This window comes from Canis lupus, chromosome 15, assembly GCF_011100685.1.
Source record: "Canis lupus familiaris isolate Mischka breed German Shepherd chromosome 15, alternate assembly UU_Cfam_GSD_1.0, whole genome shotgun sequence".
In the NCBI taxonomy this organism is placed as follows: Eukaryota; Metazoa; Chordata; class Mammalia; order Carnivora; family Canidae; genus Canis; species Canis lupus.
The window spans coordinates 49,537,115-49,557,870 of record NC_049236.1 but is presented as its reverse complement, the minus strand read 5'-3'; the positions used below and the strand labels follow the sequence as shown (position 1 = coordinate 49,557,870).

Genomic DNA, 20,756 nt, shown 5'->3' with positions numbered 1-20,756 from the left:
GGTTTCTGCCTGTGGGGTGCGGGAGAGGCAGGGGATGTCTCAAGCCCCAACCCCCCTGGGTCTTACAGCTGAGCTTTTGAAGTCTGGTACCTTGGGTACCTGGCCCTGGGTGAAATGGATAGAAAGCAAAAATTATTTTAGCCATAATACCCAGAATTTAGATACTAAATTAGGATGCTAATATGTATAATTAATAATGTAGACAGAGTACAAACTCTAGAGAGAAAGGCAGTTTAGAGTCTTTGTTATAATTCAAGTTGTCCTTCTAGTTTACAAAGAGAATAAACTATTGTCTAGAAGTGTTAAATTGATTTCTAAATAGTTTCGCGTGTGATCAGTTATAGAAGCTTGACAGTATTTTACATTTGCATAACATTTTCCTCCACACAATGACTGTGAGGGTTTTCATTTCAGTTTCATAGATGAGGAAACCGGGGACCTTGGAGGTTAAATGACTTAATTATTTGTATTACTGTGCACTAGCAAAACTGGGAATTGCTTCTGTTTCCTAGTCTACTATAGTAGTCCTCCTCCTTTACCCTGGGGGATGTGTTTTGAGATCCCCATTGGAGGCCTGAAACCACAGTACCAAACCATATATGCACTGTTTTTTCCTATACATACATTCCTAGGATAAAGTTTAGTTTATACATTAGGTACAGTAGGAGATTACCCACAATACCTAATAATAAATAGAACAATTATAACACTATGCTATAATGAAGTTATGAGAGTGTGGCTTCTCTCTCTCAAAATACCTTATTGTACTGTACCCACCTTCTTGTGATGCTGTGAGATGATAAAATCGCTGGGTGCCTGGGTGCTCAGCTGTTTAAGTGTCTGCCTTTGGCTCAGTTCATGATCTGGGGTCCTGGGATTGAGTCCCACATCGGGCTCCCTGCTCAGCAGGGAGTCTGCTTCTCCCTCGGCTCTTCCCACCCCTGCTGTGATCGATCTCTCTCTCAAATAAATAAATCTTTTTTTTTTTTTTTTTTTTTAAAGGGAGAGATGATAAATGCCTGTGTGATAGGTAAAGTGAGTAACACAGACATTGTGACCTAGTGTGGTTAGGTTGGTACGGACCTTCTGATGATATGTCAGGGGAAGATCATCTGCTTTTGGACCACAGTGGACCAGAGGTAACTGAAACCAGAGGAAGGGAAACTGTAAAAGGTGAAACTGTGGATGAGGGGGTACTACTGTAATCAGATTCAAATCCAGATCTCCTGACTCCTCATCTAGTAATCTTTCCCTCCATGCTACAGCAGCCTCCCAAGTCTAGGAGACATTGTTTATTTAATTCAGTAATCATTTTCTCATTGCCCATGCCAGACCCTGTTCTAGAATAGGAGTGACAACATAGAAAAAGCCTCTGTCCTCATTGAGCTTATACTATGTTTTAGATCATGATAAGTGCTTTGTGGAAAAATAAGACAGGAAAGCAGTGGTGGGATGTGACTTTTAAATATGGTGCTTAGGGAAGACATCACTGAGGTAATTTCTGAGCAGGTATTTAGAGGAAATAGAGGCATTGAGCGAGGGGGTTAACTGAGGGAAGAGGTGTTGAAGGACAAATGATATAGTACTAAGCCCCTAAGGCAGCTGTATATTTGGACATTTGAGAAACACTAAAGTTAGAGCAGAGTGAAGGAGGGGTGCCAGCAATAGGAAATGAGGTCAGACCATGTAGGTTCTCATGGGCTACTGTGAGGACTTTGGCTTTTATTCTTGGTGGAATGGGATGATTTTGATCTGACTTTAAGTTTTATTTTTTTTTAAGATTTATTTATTTATTCATGAGAGACACACAGAGAGAGGCAGAGACATAGAGGGAGAAGCAGGCTTCTTACAGGGAGCCCGGTGAGGGACTTGATCCCCTGACTGGGGATCATGCCCTGAGCCCAAGGCAGACGCTCAACCACTGAGCCACCCAGGTGTCCTTGACTTAAAGTTTTTTTTTTTTTTTTTGACTTAAAGTTTTAAATGGATCACAGTAACTACTGGAATGAGAATGGTCAGGGGAAGAAGCAGGGAAACCAGCTATAGAACTATTGCAGTAATTTGGGCAGGAGGTGATGTTGACTTTGGACTAGAGCTGTGGGGCCAAAATTGATAAGAAATGGTAGATTCTGGTTGCATTTTGAAGGTAGAACTAATGGGACTTGCTAAATTGGACATGGGCATGAGAGAAAGAGAGGAGTTCATAATGACCCAAATGTTTTTGGCCTGGGCCCCTAGAAGTATGAAATAACCTTTTACTAAGATAGAGCACATATACGAAGAGCAGAATTTTTGGGGAGTAGATAGGAAATTCATTTATGAGCATGTTAAGTTTAAGATGCTTGATAGATGTCCAACTGGAAATGTCCAGTAGCCAATTGAATATATGAATATGGAATCAGGAGGTTGCCACAAACTGAAGGGTTGGATTAGGGTGTCACTAGCATGTCAAAGTATTTAAAGCCATGAAATGAGATAAGATCACCTAGAGAATGAGTAGAAATAAAGTCCACAGTGAATTTTAAGGATTGACCACACCAAAGTTTAAATGGCATAAACAGGAACCAATAAGAGACTTAGAGGATGGCAGGAATTAGGCAGAAAACTGACAGTCAACCAAGTGAAGAAAGTGTTTCAAGGAGGAAGAAGTGATTGGCTGCCAAATGCTGCAGACAGCGAAGAACTGACCATTGGATTTAGCATCATGGAATGGATTCTCTTGAAGAAGATTATCAAGTAGGCATGATTATCGGCCTATAAGCAACCTGGGGATTCAGAGGCTCCTTACTCCCTCCTCTGTCCTTGGAGTGTGAATTGTGTTTGCCTTTCATACTCCTAGAGGCTGCTCCAAGGATAGCCTTGAGATAGTGATGTGGTATTGAGACCATCCAGACAGTCTATGTGACTAGCCCCGTTAAAGCCTCTCTCTAGTTTTAAGATTTGGCAGGTGGGTATAGAGATCCACTTGTCTTGGTGGCTGCCCAAGACAAGCCTCATGTAAATTCCCTTCCTCATTGAACCTGCCAACTACAAATCTAGAGTGGCCTGCTTCTTTCTTTGGTCTCTCCCTACCCTCTGTTTTGAATTACACCTGGGAAGCTCCCAAGGTGGTTGCAAACCAACAAGTTCAAAAGAGAAAGGGGAATCATTGGAGACAGCAAATAAGGCAATTTTTTTAAAGTAGTTTTACTGTTAAGAGAAATTGAGAAACAGTTGGCAGAAGAGCCTGGGTGGTGCAGGTTTTTGTTCTTGTTTTGTTTTAAGATGGGAAAAATTATTTCATGTTTGTGTGCTATTGGAATTATCTGGAAGAGGGGAAATTGATGCAGGAGAGAAAGCAGGAGAATTGCTGAAGCATCCTTGAGCAGACAGGAAGAGACTGACCCTAATGCATCAGTTGAGGCGTGAAGATGCTTAGATTGGAACACAGGTCTTTCATACCGCAGGAATAAAAGTAAGTATGTGAATACAGATGCCAGTTGGTAGGAGATAAGGTGGTAGAAGTTCTCTGCTGTTTCTATTTCCTCACTGGAATAGAAATCATCTATTGAGAATGAGGATGGTAAGGGACGTATTGCGGACTTAAGAAGGAGTGAACTGGTCATGTATGAGTGTGGGAGATGAATGGACCAGAGAAATGATCGTGTGGCTGCTGGGCAGCAGAAAGCATCCACTTGAATTTGAAGTGAAATTGGCAGAATTGTGTTGCTCGCAGGCAATGGTCAGCAACATGGGTGGAGGCATAGAGAGGGCGGAGTGGTGGCTATAACCAGGTTGAGGTTTTTCTGAAGTGGGTATGATGAATGGGGCAGGCAAGGGAGTGCTGATAATGATGAATCATGAACCGAAGCTGGAAAAGAGGGAAGTAAGGAATGAGAGGACTGCAGAGAGTAAAGGAAGGCAAAAATCGGTGGATTATCAATCCTAATGGGGTTGAAAATTATTGGAATTGGCATTCTTACTCTAAGGAGTACAGGATAGAGAGTAAGTGTGCTGGCAAAGTAAGATGCTGAAAGTTGAGGTCACAGAGAAGGTGCAGTTATTGGTGATAAGAAGGCCTGGGAAGATCATGGGGGGGTAGCATCTGAGGTCAGGTGATAGATCATTTAGTCCTGATGGTAGCATATAGTAGAGAGGTGTTGGGGAGACTTATCAGGAGCACGCAGAGGCTTGTGGCTCTCAATTCCTTCATTTTCTCTTGAGTCTTTCAGGATATGGATCTAAACACCAAGACCCCAGGCTGGAGGGCCACAGAAATTTGAGGCTGGGATGCATCCCTCAGCCACAGTTTTCCATTTGGTTCATAAAACCATCATTGGGGACTGTGTTAGCTCTAGTGCACCTGTGACTAGAGCAGAATGCACTTTTTCTCCAGGCTGGCAGATGGAAAGAAATCTAGAGTTAATAGTTATTATTAAAATATTACTAGGCCTGGCTCCCTCTTCTGCTGCATGCTAGGTATAATGTATGGCGGGGTTTTTTCTTTACTATTATTGAAAAAATTTAAATGGTAGAGAAATGAAGATAGGAAATAAAATAGAAAGATTCCCTCCTCACCCTCTTTACTACTAGCACCTCTTGGGTTGTTTTTTGAGCATCATTCCAGACATCTTTCCTTCTATTTCTGCCTATACATACATGTATATTTGTGTGGGTTCTGTACACACATATCTGTGTGTATGTGTGATTAAATCACAGAAAAAGTGGAAGTATTCTAACATGTGACTTACCTTTCTCCCTTGAGGCCTTCCATGCCAGCATATATTGAGCCAAAGATTTTTCTTCAGCACAGCTATATAATGTTACACGGTACAGAAGTGTAGGATAACTCTAAAGTCGTGTCCATGTTGATGGAAACTTAATTTTTATTCTCTGCTATTATAAATTATGCTGTAGAATATGTTAAAGAATATCTATATTCTTGTGTACCCCTGTACTTGATTTGACATGAATTGCTCTTACATGGAATTACTAATGAAAAATTACCTCATGTTTTAAGTCTGATCTTGTTGCCAAATTGTTCTCCACGAAGACAGTACCAATGTATTGTGATTGAGAGCATCCCTTTTGCCACCTCCTCATTCATACTTTTTATTTCCTCAACCCCTCCATAGTAGCTCTTCTGATAGGACTATTAGGAGAAAACATTTTCACCAAACAATATTATACTAATTTGGAGGAAATAACTGAAATGTAGGAAGAAGAAAAATAGGAAATATTTCATTCTTACTCCTTATTGCAGAGGATGGAATATTAGTGTTTCTCCAAATTCTAAGATTTAGCTAAAACACAGAAGGCCTTAACTAAATCTTTAAAGAGGAAAGCAATCAGAGGCAAGACTGTAGAGGAACAGAAGCCATCATAATAAAAGAGCAGACTTGATTTCTCTTTTGTTCCCAAAAATGTTATCTTCGATCTTCTTTTATTTTTTTTACACAGCAGGTTTATAAAGATTTTGAGTTCTCTGGTAAACCCTTGTAAGTCATAGATTCTGGATTTTATCTGAGTTTAATTCTGTGTTTGTGGTAATTAAATTGGAAAGAAATTTTGTATGAAGTTTTATTCTGTTTGGTCAAGTTTTCAGATCTTGAAATTCTGTCCTTTTTTGGAAGGAAATATCTGTAATAATACATATTTAGGATGTAACAGTATAGATTTAGTACTGCTTTTTCACTTTCTCATGCTTATTCTATATAGAATTTTATATTTATGATCTCCCTTCAGTTAAAAGTCATTTACTATTATTTTTTAAAAAGATTTTATTTATTTATTCATGAGAGACACAGAGAAAGAGAGGCAGAGACACAGGCAGAGGGAGAAGCAGACTCCATGCAGGGACCCCGACTTGGGACTCGATACCAGGTCTCCAGGATCATAACCTGGGTGGAAGGTGGCGCTAAACTGCTGAGCCACCCGGGCTGCCCAAAAGGCATTTATTATTGATGCCTTATTAACTGATAATTTTTTCAGAGGAACATTTAAAAACAAGTTTTAGGTATGAAACTAGAAGAGCTAAGTAAAATTCTTTTTCTCTTATTTAACTAAGAAAATATTTTAAAATTTTATGGATATGAGTATATACCTAAGATAAAGAATATATACAGACTGAAAATATGTGTGAGTATATGTATGTTTTAGATAACTTCATTGTGAATTCGTACTTGTCAGCACAATAATTATATATCCTTGAGTGCTTTATAGTTGGGCTTTCACATAAATACACATCTGGTTAAAACTCAAAACAATCTTGTAATACCCACTTAAATGTTTTTTTTTCCACTTAAATGTTTTTGAGGCTCACTTTATGTCTTTGAGGAGAAGATGATAGAAAAGTAACAGATGGCCAACAAGGATATTAAGTTAACAGGGAAGCAACTTAATTTACTTTATTTAGTTCCTGAGTTAAAGTTTTGTGTGTGTGTGTGTGTGTGTGTGTGTATATATATATATATATATATATATATATATATATAGTGTGTGTGTGTGTGTGTGTATAGGGCTCTGGGTATACAGTGTGTGTGTGTGTGTGTGTGTGTGTGTGTGTATATATATTCACTTTAAGAAAACTTGGGACTGTGTTTCCACTGAAGTCTTGCTTGTGATTTGCCTTGTTTTCTGCTTTTGTAAGGTCTGGCAGAGGGGAAGGGGAGAAAGAGGGAAGAAGAAGGAGAAGGATTTGAACCCATGTTTATAGTTCCAACGTCAGTGCTATTTCTGCTTCTCCAAGAGTCTGTCTTCTGTTGACCTTTATCACTGGAAGAAATTCTTAGTGTTCAAAGCAGTTTTTCCTAGTCTCAGATCTAAATATGCTACTGACTGGATTATACATGTTTGAACATGTAAAAATATTTTCTTGTTAAATTAAGTTTAATCTTATACTTAATGTTCCCTATTATATGGGGAGAACTTTGAAGCAAGGATCAATAATCAAATGACACTAATGCTTCCTAATGAGAGAAATCACTCATCAATGCTAATTAAAAATATATTGGCTGGATGTCTAGTCAGCTGGGCTTAATTCTTAACACTAAAGTCTTGAACATTATGAGAAAAACATTTTGTCCAGTTCGGAAATAGCTAGATTTTTTCCCCCATACTTTCATTAGGAAAAATTTTAAGATGAAATTAAAAAATAATTTGTGTCTGGAGGCAGGGTGGTTACTGTGATCATACGTTGGTATTTGCTTCCTGTTGCTTGACTGCCACTGGAGCATTTAAGAATACATGTTTATGGCAGTTTCAATTTACTGAACATAGGAAAATAAGAACAATCATATGGTATGTTTTTTCCATAAACACCAGGTTATTTCAATGAGCTATAAGAAAATTATGCCACTTTTACATAGCACCACATTAATTTCTTAGAAGTAATTTAATATAATATAAATATAAAAATTTAGGGATGCCTGGGTGGCTCAGCAGTTGAGCTGAGGATGATTTCCTTTTCACATTCAAATTTTATGTGATGTAAGGATATTTGTCTTTTGTAACTTTGCTTCAAGCTCTACTTAATCTGATGGAGGAATTTACCTAAAAACATCAGTTAAAAAATAACCCAAAACAAATGCCACCAGGGAAAAAGTATTTGCAGCCCTTTTTTTCTTTGTCTTTAAGATGGTTATAAAGTCATAGATCTTTCCACTTTCTCTCTTTATTGTTCCTTGTCCAGTGAAATTCATCCTAATCTTTAAATTCTTTGGGAAGAGAGAATGAATCAAGTCCTAGTGAAAGACTCATAAGTCAAATTGGGCCAATGCAAATCCATTCAATTGAATTTGAATTTAGAAGACTTTTCAGCTAAAGCATACTAGGAAATATTATGATCTTTTACAGAGAATGGGTATGTCTGCCTCAGTATCTAAAAGGGCTCTGGGTGTGGTCACCACTAAAAACTGGACAGGTAGAAATAACCCATCTGTGTCCTGGATTTGTTCTATGAAGGCTTGACACTGCTAAGGGAGGATTCCCTTTCTCTGTATTAAAGAATTCACCTGAAATCTTACCAAACTGCGATATCCTCTTTTCCCCTAAAAAAACAAATTACTAGGGGACTATGTCTTGTTACACTATTTATTCAAGACTTGAACAAATTAATATACTAGTGAGTTTGAAGACTAAATCAGAAAGGTCAACAGTGTTAAAACTGCTTAGCAATTTAATTATTCTTAAATATATTTGGATTCTCTACAGTACAGATGGTTCCCATTTAACCTGTCAGTTTTGTTACGGCTATGTTTTAGAGATAGCCACACCTATTGACACATACTTGGTTAACATTTCAATTCAACACCGGAGACAGTTTTTCTGTACAGAGTAGTTATTTTCAATTGGATGGCAAAACTAAGAGACTACCACGATTCTGATGACCATTTATGTCTTATACTTTCCCTGAATGTACATTTCATTTGACGTGTCTATCTTATGGTCTCTGACTGTAACATGGTCTTATCAAACCCTTTAAAAATAAGCATTGGATTTCTGTGTAAATCTCATTTTTAATCTTTTTTTTTTTTTTAGATAATTCTGAGAAAAAGCCATTCCTATGATCCTTAGATGTTGAAAGAAACAACGTAGAATCAGGTATTAGCATCTTCCTTTCTTGACTTTGTTGCAGATTCTTTTTTCTTTTTAAGATTTATTTATTTATTTAGTAGAGCACAGATTGAGAACATGAGTGGGGGGGGAGGGGTAAAGGTGAGGAGGAGAGAGAGAGAGAGAGAGAGAGAGAGAGAGACAGGGAGCCTGATGTAGGGCTCAGTCCCAGGACCCCAGATCATGCATGACCTGAGCCAAAGGCAGACTCAACCAACTGAGCCACCTAGGTGCCCTGACTTTGTTGCAGATTCTGTTTTCCTTAGGTTAACTTGGACGTTGAGCGTCCCTTCTACAGTGCTGTCAAGGTTTCTAATTTCTGTAAAAGCTAAAGGTGTCGTTCCCCCAAACTCATGTATTAGTGTGTCTTTGAACTGAAGAAAATCCTTCAGCAGTTTCATTTTCAGAGATCTGAAAAGACTCCATGGCATCACAGTAAGATGTGTGGCATCTTGTTTACCACAGACCCTTATAGGTCAAATCAGCTTTTGTTTCCTAGTTATTAAGTCCAGGAGCCAATAGCTATTTCACTAAGCCACAAAAATCACTTAGCCTCCCTACCAATCAATGCCTGCTACTGCCTTAAAGAAGTATATGTAACACCCTGGAAATTCAATTCCAAAACAAGTCTTGAAAATCCGTTGAGTTTTTCACTCCTTGGAGAGGACATACCTGGATATATACAACCTGTTCAGTTCTTGCTCTAGCAAGGATTTGAAAACCTGTTTATGGCTTGCCTCCTTTTTAGCAGCTATTCTCAAACCACATCACTGTTTTCCTTGAGCTTGTATCAGTGAAAAGCTGTTTTCCTTAGTGCTCAGGAAAAGAATAACAGATTAAAAATTTTTGAGTGTTCAGCTTTTCTTCCAACAGTTGTCCTGCATCTACTTAGGGATAACCTGGGAACATATAGGATAGATCTGACATCTCACGCTTTGTTTCAATCTTTCAGAAATAATAACAGTAATGATTACCGTTCGCTTGTTAATATCTTGTCCTTATATGACTTAATTTCTGCCAGTAGGCAACATAATATGGATGCCTAAAACAGTTGAGAACTTACTGTTGTCAGTGACATCCTTACTAGACACAGGAATCACTTTACCCCCCATGTTTGTTTTGAGGGCCTGTGACATCAGCTTATACAATTTGGCTCCCACATCTCGATGGTATTCGTGGAGGGAAATAGAAACATGACATTGCTTTTTCCTTTTTTCTTTTTCTCTTTCTCCAATTTACTTTTTCCTTTTATAGTATAAAGTCTTACCTTTTTATTTACTATTTATTATACTTTTTAATTTGCGCATAACAGTATGCTGTTAACTTAGATATTAAATGATTTTTTATGACTATCTGGGCACAGATTACTTAGGAAGTATACAAATTCTTGATTGTAGGTTTATTTGCTCTTAATTGATCAGCATCACAAAGATTAAGGACAGATAACTGATGAGAGTTCTTTCCTTTTTTGCATTGCTGTCTGTTTCTGGGGAAATGGAAGAGAGGAAGAGAATTTTGGGGGTATTCTGTTATCTTTTGAGTCTTCTTATAGTTTGTCTAATAGGAGTATTCCTAGTTACCAGTGTGTCTATTCCATGGAATTATTATTGGGAAATTTTTTTCTGCTTATTCTGTTTTCCCTCTTGATTCCTACAGCTTTGTTAGTTGTACTATCAGTGCCAAATCTATGTTTAGCTTCTTATCTGTACCTGGGAGACTTACAGCTTTTTATTGAAAGAGCATTTATCTTTTTTAGTTCCCATATATCGTAGTTAGGGATTAAGAATCATATAGTCCTAGTTAAATACAACCCCCTTTATCATTGAAGCCCTCACACTGGAGGCTCTATGTTAGAATATTGTCATTAATTTCCCAATCAACTGTCACCCAGGGATATAAAGAACTATATAAAGTCATATAAAACCTATCTTTCCCAAAAAAAAAAAAAAAAAAAAAAACCACCTATCTTTCTAAATAGGCCTTCTCCTTTCTATTCCATTGCACTTTTTCCTTTCTACAAACAAAGCTCTAACTTGTTAATAGAGATATGATGTTTTTACTTTCTTTCACTGTTTATTTAAAAAGCACATCCAAGAATTTACTCTTGTGGAGCATCCAGGTGGCAGACTTAGTTGAATTGAGACTCTGCCTTCAGCTCAGGTCATGATCTCAAGGCCCTGGGATCGAGTCCCACATCAGGGAGCTTAGGGGGAAGCCTGCTTCTCCCTCTCACTCTGTCCCTCCTCCCCATTTGTACACACTTTCTCTCTCTCAGATAAATAAATAAAATCTTTAGGGGAATAAAGAAAAAAGAATGTGCTTTTGTGAAAAGCTGTGTTGAGTGTGGGATCAGAGTCAGACTGAGCTGAGTTCCAGTCCCAGATCTCCCCTTTTTGGTCTTGTGGCCCTGGGCCAATTACTTAACCTTGGGGAACCTCTGTCTCCATATTTTAAAATGGGAATAATTTCAGGGCTATGGTTAGTTGATGCACATGGCACACAGAATGGAAGTGCAGCTCTAATTATTACCATTACTCTTCAGTTTGGCATAGATCAGGTTGGCAGGCCAAGTATGTGAAATTCAGAAATATTTTTCCTTTTTTTTTTTTTTTAAGATTTATTTATTTATTTATTTTTAGGAGGTGGGGAGCGGGGAAGGGGCAGAGGAAGAAAATTTCAAGCAGACTCCCTCCTCATATGGAGCCAGGACAAAGGCTCAATCTCACCATCCTGAGATCATGACCTGAGTGGAAACCAAGAGTCAGGCACTTAACTGACTGAGCCACCCAAGCACCCCTCAGAATGTTTTATTTTATTCAAAAAAATTTTAAGACTTTACATATTTTTTAAGATTATATTTATTTATTTATTTGAGAGAGTATGAGTGCAGTGGGAAGAAGCAGAAGGAGAAACAGACTCCCCACTGAGTAGGGAGCCCAATGTGGGGCTCGATCCCAGGACCCTGAGATCATGACCTGAGCCGACGTCAGATACTCAACCAACTGAGCCACCCAGGCACCCCCTCAAAATACTTCAAGCATTCTCTTCTATTCTCTAAATTCTTTTTGATCCAGAATTGATCATTCCTGTAGGTCTTTCCCTTTTATACCATTGATTTTTCCTTAGATGTTTGCTTAGCATTGGTTGTAGGTACATGTTTATGAATAAAACGCTAAATTGGCTGATATACATCGTGGTTTTATTTCTCCAGAAATGCTTTCCTCTGAATGACATAACTATGTCAGTTATATTAATTAACTGTTGGTGGTTATTAATGGCGTTATACTGTTGGTGGCTTTTCCTGTAAGGGAGTTGGAAGGCAAGCTCAGACCTTTAAAATTGCCAAAGTAAGGAAGCTGTTACTCAAGGCTAAGCAAATGAGATGTATCCAGAATTGGAATGGTTTACTGTATTTTACCTGTAGGATCTGTCTTTTCTCTCAGTTTCCCAACAATTTCTGAGTCTAAAATTAATTTAAATACTAAATTACCCTAAACTATATGCTCTTTTTCCGTTTCCCAAGTGAGACTCTCCCAGGCAGGTCACTAACTTTATGTGGATAGCAATTTTCTGCCTTTAGCTCAAAAGGGAAGCCTTAACTGGCTTCTCGGTGTAATTGGTTGTGAGACAGGCTGAACAGTACTGAAGAGCTGAATCTGGTGATCTGACTATAGCTCTAATTAACTGTCTTCATGACTGTCCAAGGAGCCAGTTTTTATTCTCTGACTCAGAAGGAGCTTGTTAGAGAGAACTCTTGTTTAATCTCTGATGTCTTTGACCTTGGTTTCAAATTTCTTAGGATGTCTGATCCATTGATAACTCTCATTCTTGTTTTGTTCTTAGTGTTATTGTGGTTCCATTCAAATGATTTTTATTTTTTATTTTATCATTTCAATTTATAGGGAGGGGAGGTGGATGTAACTACTCAGCTTGAATGAGTCAAGTAAACATTTTCATATGATTTTTCACTTAAAAGCTTCAGACCTGTATCCATACTCTGTTGAACTCGTAAATGTTAGTAGCATAAGCTTATTGATGGTACTAGGTAGTGAATATTACCCTACACATGATATATTCCTACCCATTGTCTCATCTTGCTTAGTTCCTAACTTGTTATTGGTAGCATATACTGTGCACCCATATCCTTACTCCTGCTTCCTCCCTCAACACGTATTGTTCATTCCTAATCCTGTGTTTCTGCTCAACCCTCCCACTTTTATTTCCTCGTATTCTTTCCTTACATCAAGCTTTCTACCTGGTTTATACTGTTGTTAGTGATCTCTCTTCTTTCATCCACCCCTCCACCAGCAGTCCATTCCATCAGGCTACCCTTTCTCCATTGCCTACAGAAAAGTACAAATGCTAGTATATAACATTCATGAATTGTTCTAAATGATCCTGAAGTAATGTTGTAATACCATCTCCCAGTATATTTTCCTCACACTTTGGAATCTACCTTCAACTGGATTACTCAGTACTATCCCTCAGTTCTTTGTGCTTCCACTACTATTATGTAGTACATAGTTCTCCTAAACTTAGATGCCTTTCTTCCCGTATTTACTTCTCAAATTTTGCCAACTTAAAGTTATGCTCAAACCAAATGCTATCTATTCTGGCAAGCCTTGAAGATTTCTTAGTCACAACTAAACCTTCCCTTATGATCCTATATTTTAGTAGCTCTTGGGCATTCATTTATTTAATACTCACCATTTGATTATTCACTGGAAACTCTGATGTAGGAACATCAGGAACAGCTGATGTAGGAATTTTTTATTCCTGCTGTAAGGCAAGTACACCAGTCCAAGTGAATGATAAAACTGCCATGAAAGTTGCAAATACAGTTAACTCATGCTATATAGATATGCACAGGAAATATGATTTTGGTGAAATTATTTGAGAGTTTGTGCAAATCTGGAATTCATGCAAGTGTTTTTGTTAAAGATTTTGTGGATTCTTAAAATTCTCATGACATCAGTTAACAATGTTAGGGTTCTTCTGCATTTTTTTTGTACTCACAGTGTGCATTAGAAATTATTTGCTATTGTGTCTCAACAAAGATTGTAAGTTTGTTGAATGCAGCTTTTGTTGTGTACCAAGAGTATTTCACAGTCTCTTATCCTCCAAGACAGTCAGCATTATCTTTGATTCTTTTTTCTCTGGACCAGAGCCAGGTAGATCAGAGTGGTCTGTACCTGAGCACACTGAGCCAGAGGATGGCTAAGGTTGATTTCACTCCCCTGCATCTGCAGGTATTGCATTCATGGCAACAACACCATGGCTCCGTGGGAAGAAAGCATACAACACCTCATGTGGGTTTCTGATAAAGTACAATTGGATCTGTATTTCATCTCCAGTATGATAAAGTACAATTGGATTTGTATTTTTTCTCCAGATTACTGGAAGTATCCGCTGTTTCTCAGACCTATTTTCTAATTGCTTGTGGTGCATGGGTTAACCCAGGAATGATGCAAACAAACATATTTCAAATGTGTCAATGGGTCTGGGTGTGGAGTAGTGTGGAAATCTTAGATAATGATGACTGGCAAACCCAAGATATCTCAAAGTCTAGTTTGCATAAATGACACATAAGCTGCCCCAGAACCAATTTTTTTCTTTCTTTTTTCTTTAATTTTTCTTTAATTTTTAAAAAGATTTTATTTATTTACTCCTGAGACACAGAGAGAGAGAGAGAGAGAGAGAGAGAGAAAGAGAGAGAGAGAGAGGCAGAGACACAGGCAGAGGGAGAAAGCAGGCAGAGGGAGAAGCAGGCTCCACGCAGGAAGCCTGACGTTGGGACTCAATCCCAGGTCCCCAGGATCAGGCCCTGGACTGAAGGCGGTGGTGCTAAACCGCTGAGCCACCCAGGCTGCCCCCCGAGCCAATTTCTGATATGTGGCTAATATTTCTTCCTCCTCACTGCCCAGTTTTTGTGTGTGTTTAACTATCATTATTAATAGTGCATTTTGTGTTGCAATTAAAAAGATGGCTAATTATATTTGAAAAGAAAATCACCAAGACCCAGATTGCTGTTGTATAAAAACTTAATTATTTAAGGTCATTTTTTTTTTTTTCTAAAATTTTCACTCTGAAGGTACAGGAATTAACAAGCAATAGTCCAAGCAGAATTCAAACCTGTCTTGTAATCTGTTTAATTTTATAATGAATTGTCCCTATCATCATGCACCTGTGTCCATACTCTGTTGAACCCATAGATTAAATGTTAGTAACATAAGATTGTTGATGGCACAAGGTAGTGAATTGGAGCTATTCTCCCAGCACAGGTATCTTGTCATAAGGCAAAATCTTCTGTATTCTTAGGAATTTATGAGAGGGTGTTTGTTTTGTGACGCTGAAGAAAACCTCAGAGACTGTTGGAAGGAATTGAGGCCCCTGGATTCAGTCTCTAAACAACACACCATCTGATACTGAAATATAAGTGTGGCTTGTGGCGAACATAATTTCTACACTTTTACCCTTGTAGTTTATCAAACAAGTGGGACCTCCAGCCCTCTGATAACAATGGAAAGAGCAGGGGCTTTGAGATTCTTCAGATCCAGGTTTGAAAATTCATACTCTTTGTTTTTAAACTAGCTTCTCTGAGACTGCTTTCTCATCAATAAAGTGGAAAAGACTTGCATCATGGGAATCCCATGAAGATTAAATGGGACCACATTAGAATGCCTCTAACATAGTAAAGACTTGATGAATAATATCTGTTCATCGTTGTCGTTGTTGTTATGCTGATAGCCAATTCTTGAATTTATTTCAACTGTGTTTTGTGACCTGAGAGCCCCAGAGAGTGAATCCTTTGTGTAGCTTCCTGTGCTTCTTTGTAATAATTGTATTGCTTTTTCCTTAAACTGTCCATTTTTCATTACACAAATATAGTGTTTTGTTAATTCTGCAACTCTGAAGCTGCACAAAATGCTTTCGTTCTGAATCAAAATTGTTTGAAGCTTTTGCATGGTAATGTGCAATCTGTCTTCTCCATGAATTAATAACAACTGCTCCCTCACACCCCCAAAAGAAACACCAGACAATACAAAGGCTTTTTAAGCTCAGCTAATTTCCAGTTTGCAGAAGGTGTTAGAGAGGACTCATACCAGTATATTCTACAGTAGATTCTTAGGTTGTACCTACTGTGTGTAAGGTGCTCTGCCAGCCATTACAAAGTGTATAAAGGCCTTGTCTTGAAGGAACTATAAAGTGGAAGCAATAAGACATAGATAATGAGAATTATAAGGTGATTCAAAATGTGGTCAGTGCTGATACGGGTGCTAGGCACTATGTGGTGGTGCAGGTGGGGAAGCATTGTTTTTGCCTGTGGGGAGTCAAATAAGGCTTCAAAGCTGAGATTGCAGATGTCTCTTAGGTCTCCTCTTAAAGATCCTGTGTGTCTTTACAACTGTGAAAAATCAGAACTGCACACTTACTTTAGAGGCATTCTGTATGGTTGAAGAATAGAATGAGACAATTGGGCATTCTCCTTGCTTGTGTCCCAGTAGCCTTTTGAACGTGGTCATGTGGATGGGAGTTTAATAGAGTGGAGAGGAAGGAGATTGGTGGGCTGAATTTGCAAGAAGCAATGTGTGTGGTGTACAGAGAATACATTCTCTATCCCTACGTAAGGTAATGTGGCAAGGCTGGATGTGACTTTACCTTTTCTTCATTAAAAGGAACAAAAAAATTCGTCATTCTAGATTAGAGACCAAGACTGCCCCACTGTGGATAAAAATCTGTTTGAAGACTCAGATCAGAAAAATCCTTTTTCTGTGTAGGAAAGATTTGCACAGCCTAATAATCTTACATCAGAGTGAGATGTGTATGGTAATTGGAAAAACGTGATCTTCAATTTTTTTTCCTGCTTCCCTGCAAATGAAGCAGTCTCTTGGTTAGAATGGTTTCTGATATTTGCATATTTTGCAGAGACAGGTGTAAAGAGGTAAAACGTTGCTGCAACATCTGTGAATTAATCAAAACTAAAGGACGAGGAGACCATAAGAATGAGCCTTTTGCCCTTTAAAGAAAAAAATCATCTTTATTATTTTTACCCTAACAGCTGAAAAAGCAACCTGTGGTTAGAGATGTTATCTATCCTTTAACACCTGAAATAATTTTAATCCTCGTTCTCTGAATTCTTGTTAAAGAAATCCATAGTATCCTAAGATACGGAGGCACATTTCAGTAATTTTATAAATATATAGATATATACATAATATATATTTTAATAGAAATATTTTATCTAATTAGTTTTCTTTCTTTGTGTCACTCATTAATCCTACTCAGGAAACTTATTTTAAAATTCTTGGGTCTCAGAAAGTGACTACGAAGGCTTAATACCTGCAGGATGAACTAGGAATGGGAGAGGTGGTGATCCATGCTTGGTACAGTTTTCATCCGGAAGGAACTGTCTCTGTCTGCCTTTTTTTTTTTTTTTTAATTTTTTTTTTTAAATTTATTTATGATAGTCACAGAGAGAGAAAGGGAGAGAGGCAGAGACACAGGCAGAGGGAGAGGCAGGCTCCATGCTCTGGGAGCCCGACGTGGGATTCGATCCTGGGTCTCCAGGATCGCGCCCTGGGCCAAAGGGAGGTGCCAAACCACTGCGCCACCCAGGGATCCCTCTCTGTCTGCCTTTGAGTTGAGTTCTTTTTCTCCTTCCTGCTGCTTACTTTTTAGGGCTTATTTATCACTTCTGTCAGAGGCTGCAATGGGAAAATGAAGAAAAGTGAAAGTCCAGATTTATTAATTTTTTATAGTTAGCCCTTGGTTCAAAAGGATAAGAGGCTGGAGCGATTGGATAAGAGATGATGTAGAAATTATTTATTAGTACAGCTCTGTCCTCTTGTCCAGTAATAAGCAAAAGAAAAAATCCTACAGAATTAAATCTATACTGGACAAAGGATAATTAACCTTTTTAAATAATTGTAGCCACAGTACTATGAACTCTATGATTAATCTGCTTCCCTAATATTATCATCATAATAGTAAACATTTACTAGGCATTTGTCCTAGTCAGCAAGCATACTGTCCTTTATATGCATTTCTTCACTTACTCCCTGTTCAACTTGATGAGGTGGGTACCACTATTATCGTCTTTCACAGATGTGGATACTGAAACTTACAGAATGTAAATATCTTGTTAAGGACATTGAGGCCATTTACTAATGAAGCAAGAACTCAAAACAAGGCTGTCTGACCTCAGGTGCCTGCACTTAACCTCTGTCTGGGTTGTCAAACTGAAATATTTATTAATTTGCCATCGTGGATATGACCCAATAGTAGATACCTGGAGTCACTAAGTATACTCATCTTTATGGAACACGTCATTCTTGAGATGCACAAATTAACCTAAACAACGGCAAAATCAAAGATAAATAAGTGAGGGAAATGTGATCATCTTAAAAGACCAGGGCTTGACCTGATAGGATTGGAATGGAGATTCCTACTCCCCTTTGTATTTGAATCCTGTGCCTGGCCCTACACCAGTCGGAGTTGAGTTCATTGAAGAAGTGCCACCTACATGTCAGGCCATGGTACTGGCCATGGAGATACAAACACCAAGCTCTGTGTAAAGGACTTTGGATTTCCAGGGGAGTAGATGGTGATGATAACACTGTGTGCCAGGCTACCAGATATCGATTATGATTTTGTGAGAAATGTTTCATCTTCAGATTAGTTTGGGAAATACTGTGTTAAACAAAGTTAAATTTTTTTAGTTGCAGGGTTTCTCAGAGCCTTTTAGATACTAATATGCTTTGTGACTATCCTAGAAGTTGTCATAATTTGGAAAACTTTGAAAGGAATGCCTTGGGTCACTTTCTCTGGTTTCCTTTCTTCTAGAATACCTTATTCTAGGTAAAATTTATGACTCCTTTAGAAAAACTCTTAGGAATGACCTAATATTTTGAATATGGGTATAATATTTTTAATTTGGTAGTTGGGGGATTAGAGATTTAAATTTAACTGAAAGGTCTTTTTATCCCTCCTTGAATCAGGAATCTCACTTGCTTAAAAAGTGTTATTTTATAACAAGAACAACAACAAAAAGGCCTGAAAGTAATTATTAAGAGAATCATTAGGGAGCCTGAGGAAGGAACACCAAGGAGAGTTGATGACACTCTGTTCCTCAGCCTGTTTCCATTTCTGCTGCAGGACTTGAGAGGCACTGGTGAAACTGTCCGTCTTCCTGAATTCTATCAGATGCGCCCTATGGGGAAGAGGGGCGTTGTAGATGGTGGCTCTGATTTTTCATCTCTGAAACTACTAACTTAAAAAGCCGGATTCAATAGTGAGTTGAACTCAGTCATCAAAATGATTCAGTTGAACCACCTTAAAGAAAAATTATTTTGGAAGCAGCATCTGTTGTCAAATAGGTGATTCTTCCTGGAATTCACTTGTGCTGTGGTTTTTTTCTCCAATGTATGGTTTGGTTTGGTGAGAACTACTTTGAGACAAGAATAGACCAAATGTGGGTCATTCTAGGGCAGAGGTGACTCTTGAATCACTACTGTGTTTATAAAAAGTAAAAATATGTATGGGCATTCTTAGGACAACTTTTTCACCAGTAAAGATAATCATTGAACCGACTCCAGCCTAAATGACGGGGCAGAAAGGCAGAAAGGGGAACGAAAGGGCATTGGATATTACCATTATCAACAGATGTTTACAGAAGGCTGACTGTGAAGCAGAGTTAAGATAAAGTTCTGCCGGGTGGCTGGCTGGCTCAGTTGGTATAGCATGCTACTCTTAATCTTGGGGTCATGAGTTCAAGCCCCTGCATTGGGCATAGAGCTTCCTTTAAAAAGAAGGAGGGGGCGCGCCTGGGTGGCTCAGTGGTTGAGTGTCTGCCTTTGGCTCAGGGCGTGACCCTGGGGTCCTGAGATTGAGTCCCACATCAGGCTCCCCTAAGGCAGCCTGCTTCTTCCTCTGCCTGTGTCTCCACCTCTCTCTGTGTATAGCTCTCATGAATAAATAAATAAAATCTTGGAAAAAAAAAAAAGAGTCCTGCCTTTATCAGACACGCTGATTAGATAAGGCAATAGACATATACCTAAAACTTTAAATAATAAGACACATATGCTAAGTGTCATGTGAGTGATATAGATGATATGAGAATTCAGATAGGATGTGGTAGGCAGAATAATGTTGCCCCCTCAAAGATGTCCACGTCTTAAATCCTGGAACCTGAGAAGATGTTATATTGCATAGCGGAGAGGAATTAAAGTTGTTAATCAACAGACCTTGAAACAAGCAGATAATTTTGGATAATCCTGGTGGGCCCAGTATAATCCTAAAGGTCCTTTAAGTGGAAAAGAGAAGCAGAAGAGGAAGTCAGAGTGAGAGAAAGAAGTAAAGATGCCACATGGTTGGAGGAAGGGGCCACCACCCAAGGAACGCTAGTGACCTTGAGAAGGTAGAAAAGGCAAGGAAACAGCTTCTTACTTTGAGCTCCCAGAAGGAATGTGGCCCTGCAAACACCTTGACTTCTAGCCTAAAGAGACCTACTTTGACTACTGGCCCCCAGAACTATAAAATAGTCCATTTTTGTTGTAAGCCCCTACGTTTATGATATTTTGTTACAGCAGCAATAGGAAACTGAATACAAGGATGCAGAAAAGAAAAAGGAGTCAGAGACAGTTTCATGAAGAAGGTGGTGTGTTTGAGCCAGGCACTAAAGATGGTAAGAAGGAGTTGTAACAGGGTCATAGAGTTTATGTTCCAGGTATGAAGCTAAGTTCTTTATACCCGTTTCATTCATTTATCCTCACAAAATCTCTCAGGATAGCATTCTTTCCTCTTGTGTACTGAGAAAAACCAAGATTTAGAGAGACCAAGTAACTTGTGCAATCACCACAGGCAGGACCAGTCACTACCACTAGTAAATAGCTGGCCTTTTAGCAAGATGGCAGCTGATGACATTTATTGAGTGCTTATTTTGCATAGGCAAAGTGCTGAGGATGTCACTGTCATTATCTCATGGAATGTCATTATCTCTCTTCAGACTCTTAAGGTTTGTAATTTTCTGAGGTATGAATTTGGCCAGCAAGAAGGCAGAATTGGAAGAAAAGAGACTAGAACCAGAAAATCCAGTCAAGACGCAACAGTCCTGACAAGTGCTGATGAAAACGTAAAATACAGGAAAACACAGTAGGCATGGGAAG

General features: G+C 38.5%; 1 protein-coding gene across 6 annotated transcripts in view; it reads left to right on the top strand.

Moving 5' to 3' along the window:
• The window catches only part of SH3D19 (SH3 domain containing 19), a 176,866-nt gene that overhangs the window by 58,385 nt on the left and 97,725 nt on the right, over positions 1 to 20,756 (top strand). Inside the window, exon 2 of one of the 6 annotated variants that reach the window (XM_038559008.1) lies at positions 8,518 to 8,580. The exons of the other annotated variants lie outside the window; for them this stretch is intronic. The gene's annotated coding sequence lies outside the window, so the exon portion shown is untranslated. The remainder of the gene's footprint in view (positions 1 to 8,517; positions 8,581 to 20,756) is intronic. 6 annotated transcript variants of the gene reach the window in all.